The sequence below is a fragment of the Amphimedon queenslandica genome, unplaced genomic scaffold (genome assembly GCF_000090795.2).
Source record: "Amphimedon queenslandica unplaced genomic scaffold, v1.1 AMPQUscaffold_11678, whole genome shotgun sequence".
Taxonomy (NCBI): domain Eukaryota; kingdom Metazoa; phylum Porifera; class Demospongiae; order Haplosclerida; family Niphatidae; genus Amphimedon; species Amphimedon queenslandica.
The window spans coordinates 5,666-11,107 of record NW_003548080.1 but is presented as its reverse complement, the minus strand read 5'-3'; the positions used below and the strand labels follow the sequence as shown (position 1 = coordinate 11,107).

Sequence of the window (5,442 nt, the reverse complement as noted above, 5' to 3'; positions counted from 1 at the left end):
TATTGATGTCTTTATGCTTTGTAAAAAGTTTGAGCTGATTCTGACTTCAATTTTTCAAGTTATGGTCATTTTTTAAAAGAAAAATACCCCAGAAATAGTCCATCGTTTTTTTTAAATGGCTCCAAAATCACCCTAAATTTTTATTTTATTTTCTGCAAGTTATGACCATTTTTAAAAATTGGTTGATTTAAAAAATACCCAAGGCTTTTTAACACATTTTTTAACAGTGGCTGATTTTTAAAAAATACTCTTTACTACCATATAGCTCAAAATTTTTGTTGGTCAAAAATTTGACCGACCATATCTATATCTATTATGTGGACCATATCTATATGTATGTATATATGTATATATGATATTAGGACCATATCTATTATGTGGACAAGCTATAAAAAGGAAAAAATAGTTCATAGATCATTTTTAAAGAGAAGTAAAATGACTAACATTTCTCACAGAGACTACCATACCATCCTGCTTTACACTTACAAGATCCTAAATGTAATGAAGAGTAAAACCTTGTACCGGTATGTTCATGCACATATTTTTAGAGTTTGTCTCTCAGTAAGTTTTTCCATTCTCTCTTTCCCTTTCTACATTCTTCCCTTTCCGCATTTCTCTCTTACAATTGGTACAAGCTCCATTTCCATTACAATCAGTTTCATCACAGTTCAGTAGTTCACATTTCTCCCCACACCATGGAGAGACACAGGGAGTAGACCCATCACCATCCTGCTGTATACAAGATTCTGTGATATTAATATTGATATTGTTCAATTTTCTTTTATTATCTTGTTCATATCCTTCTGTTAATTACAGCAACAGTGCTAGAATGATGATGATGATTTAGTTATTATTATATTACATAACAATGCATGTTATACTGTGTGCCATTCACATATGTTGTTATGGTAATGGAAAGATAAAGTTTATCAAGTCAGAGATAAAAAGAGAAGTGATGAAAAGAAGAGAATGAGAAATGAAGATCAATGTTTACTGTGCTAGTATAAAGAGTGCTATGCATGGCCATAATGGCACAAAGGGTTTGAGACAAGACAGCTAATATAACCATATGACAAAGTGCAAAGCAATGAGTGCTGTATAATAACTGTGCTGTATTAATAATCATTATTTATTGGCTAGTAATATTGTATACTATATCTACGAGCCAAATAACTGACACTCACTTCCAGTACCGGTATGCATAGTGGAACAGGTCAATAGGCAGTGGCTTTGATATCTCACATGAATTTATGTAATAAATAGGAAACAATCATACACTATATGAGTGATCTACCTTCCTGTCCAATGCACAGTACATTATTTGGCAGTTGTGGTAAAATTCAAAGGTTTCATTGTTGTTCCCTCAGTAATACAAGATGATTGATGTCTCTCAATGGAGAGCAAGTATTGGACTGTGGAACTACTGTCAAGCTGCCTCCAGTAGACCAGCTAATGGCCGCCACTCTCACTCATTCAAAGCTGCAGTAGACAGCAAGTCAGGCAGTACTACATCAGGAGAGAAGACATCTAAACTGCCAGCAGCTCTGTCTCTTATTGCTTTACTCCTCCTCCTCTTACACTCTCTCTCTTTATTAAGACACATCTTGATGATTCCTCCAACAGGTAAACAACAATTGCAACTTTGTACTTGTATATTTACTGGTATTTTATTATTAGGTAACTGCTACCAAGTACAATGTACTACTGGTGTTACTGTTACTGATACAAATTACCTCCAGTCAGTAGTCTTACCTAGAGGCAGCAGTTCTAACCTGATTTACAATGATCTCTATTTGATTGTTTGTTTACGTAAGCTCCTCCTCTTATCAGGAGATGTTGAACTCAATCCTGGTCCTATGATTGATGATCGACCTGATATTACATCATTAACTCAATGGCTTGAACCACTTGTTGACTGGCAATCATTTGGCTATTACTTACCAGGAATAACACAACATGATGTATCAAAAATTGAAGCTGAGAGTTCCAGTGTGAACGACCAAAAGAGAAAATTATATACAAAATGGCTCTCTGGTTTCCCTTGAGGCAAAATGGAGTGATGTCATCACTGCATTGAAAAATAGAAGAGAAAACACTCTTGCACAAAATATCAAAAAAATCATTGAAGGACATCCTTCAGTACCTAATGTTAGTAATCCAGCTGCTGTGAGTAATACACAAAAAGAGAAAATAATGTTTAAGACAAGAAAAGATGAAGAAGAAGTGTCGTGTTCATTGACAGAACTCAACAAATCATTTACTAGTTTAATGATGAAGGTACGAAAAGAATTTGATAAGAAAGTAGCCTCAGATTCTGAGCTACTCACTGATATAACAAGATGGATTGAGACTTACATGAACTGGAGTGACAGGCTAACAAATGCATCATTGAATGAAACTTTCAATATTATGCATCCATACTATGACTTCATTGACTGCAATTTAATAGTAGATTTGAGTGAAGAGTTTCTGAATGGTAGTACTTTTGGTAAAGAAAAGCTGAACATTGTGAATGAACTACAAAATCACAAGAAAAAGGCGGGCACATTCCGATCTTCAAGTACTGTGGCTCATCTTCATAAGTCATTAATGGAAATATATGAGGAGCATATTCCAGATCTAACCAACATGCCCCATATTATTATACACCTTCAAAATCCATGGTATGCTAACAGTCTAAGCAATCTAACTCTCCTAATTCAACATTTGCTTCCAGTGAAGTTTGTACAGTCGTTGTTAAAATATATAACAATTATTACTGGATCAGTAGCTATTAAATACACAGTACTTGATCCTACAGCTGATAGTCTAATAGAATATACTGGAGGAAAGTTACAGTTTATGCGTCTCATTGGTATATTTAGTTTATACATTAATGATCATCCTGTCCTTCAAGAAGATGAGAATATGAACTTCACCTTTGAACTAGCTCTCCTTGAGGCAGTCACAGCTGGTAATAATGAAGCAGTAGAGTTTCTTCTTCAACTAGAAGCTGTTAATATTGATCAAACTAATGAAGAAGGCAAGACAGCACTAATGTTAGCTTGTGAAAGAGGACATGAGGACATTGTACACAGTTTACTGTCTGCTGCTAATGTTAACATTCAGGACAATAAAGGATGGAGTGCACTAATGATAGCAAGTAAACATAATCACATTTCAATCATTCACATGTTACTAGAAGCTAATGCTAATCCTCCCCTGAAGACATCAAATGGATCAAATGCTGTAATAATTGCTAGTTACCATGGTAACTATGAGGTTGTTGAGCTATTGATTAGTAAAGGAGTTGATTATAAATATCAACAAAAAGATGGAGGGAATGCTTTTATGTTAGCTTGTAAAAATGGACACACTCAAATAGTTGAACTGTTGCTGAAGGAAAAAGTTGATCCTAATGTTCAAAAGAATGATGGTTGGAATGCTTTTATGTCAGCTTGTAAAAAAGGTCACATTCAAATAGTTGAACTGTTGCTGAAGGAAAAAGTTGATCCTAATGTTCAAAAGAATGATGGTTGGAATGCTTTTATGTCAGCTTGTAAAAATGGTCACATTCAAATAGTTAAATTGTTGCTGAAGAAACAAGTTGATCCTAATATTCAAGAGAAAGATGGTTGGAATGCTTTTATGTTGGCTTGTAAAAATGGTCACATTCAAATAGTTAAATTGTTGCTGAAGAAACAAGTTGATCCTAATGTTCAAAAGAAAGATGGTTGGAATGCTTTTATTTTGGCTTGTAAAAATAGTTACACTCAAATAGTTAAATTGTTGCTGAAGAAACAAGTTGATCCTAATGTTCAAAGCAAAGATGGTTGGAATGCTTTTATGTCGGCTTGTAAAAATGGCCACATTCAAATAGTTAAATTGTTGCTGAAGGAACAAGTTAATCCTAATGTTCAAAGCAAAAATGGTTGGAATGCTTTTATGTCGGCTTGTAAAAATGGTCATACTCAAATAGTTGAACTGTTGCTGAAGGGACAAGTTGATCCTAATGTTCAAAACAAAGATGGTGCTACTGCTTTAATGATTGCCAGTGCTCATGGACATTATGAAGTAGTTAATTTATTATTAGATAGGAGAACTAATTCAACTAATAAATAATGTTTACTGAATATGTTGCAGTGTGTCTAGATGTTGTATAGTCATCTGAAACTACACCCAGTTGTGGCAGTGGATATCGTCCAGTATCCAAGAGTTTTGAAATATTATACAGCCACACCAAATGTTATTAGTATAAGGAATTTTTCTCATATTTTGTAATGATTTATGTTTATTGATGGTGTAGTGTTATGTTCATATCAATACTACTATACTATATGGAGCATTTCTTCTAATTTAAATTCATACATTTTTGTATGTTGTTTGTAACAAATGTAATAAATTTACAAACAGTCCCTAATTAAAAAAGGAGAAAAGGCAAAAAGAGAAAAATAGAAAGAGCTCTGTGTTGACATGTACTAATATTATAAGCACATTACTTTCCATGCAGTGTGGTCCAGTATATCCTGTATTACATATGCATGATCCAGTTACATGATGACATACTCCATTATCATTACAATAACAAGAGTATTCACAACCAGGACCATATCTATTATGTGGACAAGCTATAGGAAAAAAAAGAAATTAGAGCATTTTTAAAGAGGAGTAGAATGACTAACATTTCTCACAGTGACTACCATACCATCCTGCTTTACACTCCTAAATGTAATGAAGAGTAAACCTCATATGTTCATGCACATATTTCTATAGAGTTTTCCTCTCTTTAAATTCCCTCCCCATTCTTTTCTTCCACTTTCCCCATTCTTCCTTTCTCCTATTCTCTCTTACCATTAGTACAAACTCCATTTCCATTGCAATCAGTTCCATCACAGTTCAGTAGTTCACATTTCTCTCCACACCATGGAGAGACACAGGGAGTAGACCCACCACCACCACCACCATTACTAGAACTATCAGTGTCATTAGCAACATCATGAACACACAACACTGTTGATACTTTCCTTGGACATAAGTAAAGCTTCTTATCCTCATGACTACAGATAAAAACAAAAATTGCTATTTTTCACAATATCAAAGTGTTTATACCAGTAGTCACCAGGATAGTTTACAAGAGTTCCCTCTTCTAGTAAAGTGTTTGATCCACCTCCATCAAGATTAATAGCATTGATGACACCTCTTTTAATAAGAATATCAGCAAATTTAAATAAATTGACTCTATAAGATAAAAATAGAAATACAGTGCAATAAAGAGAGAAAGGACCGCATGAGTGAGTATATCCATTGCCAATTAATTATGCGATTTAGTGTACAATTTTGGCACAGGTTTATGTGCTATGAGTGTGTGGAGGGATACTGCAGGAAAGTAAAGGAGATGAGATGCAGTGGAATAAGTTTAATGCAGAGAATTTTAGGTAAAAGAGGTGAATACACATAGCTATA

At 34.1% G+C, this 5,442-nt stretch overlaps 1 long non-coding RNA gene across 2 annotated transcripts; it reads right to left on the bottom strand.

The window, feature by feature from the left end:
- Positions 1-360: 360 nt before the first annotated feature.
- On the bottom strand, positions 361-5,212 carry LOC109589050 (uncharacterized). 2 transcript variants are annotated; one of them, XR_002188495.1, is made up of 4 exons: positions 5,089-5,212; positions 4,831-5,036; positions 445-492; positions 361-386 (listed from the first exon to the last, which is right to left on the bottom strand). It is a non-coding gene; the product is annotated as an uncharacterized LOC109589050 (long non-coding RNA). The 2 variants fall into 2 exon arrangements; XR_002188496.1 differs by having other exon boundaries at positions 361-370.
- Positions 5,213-5,442: the final 230 nt, after the last annotated feature.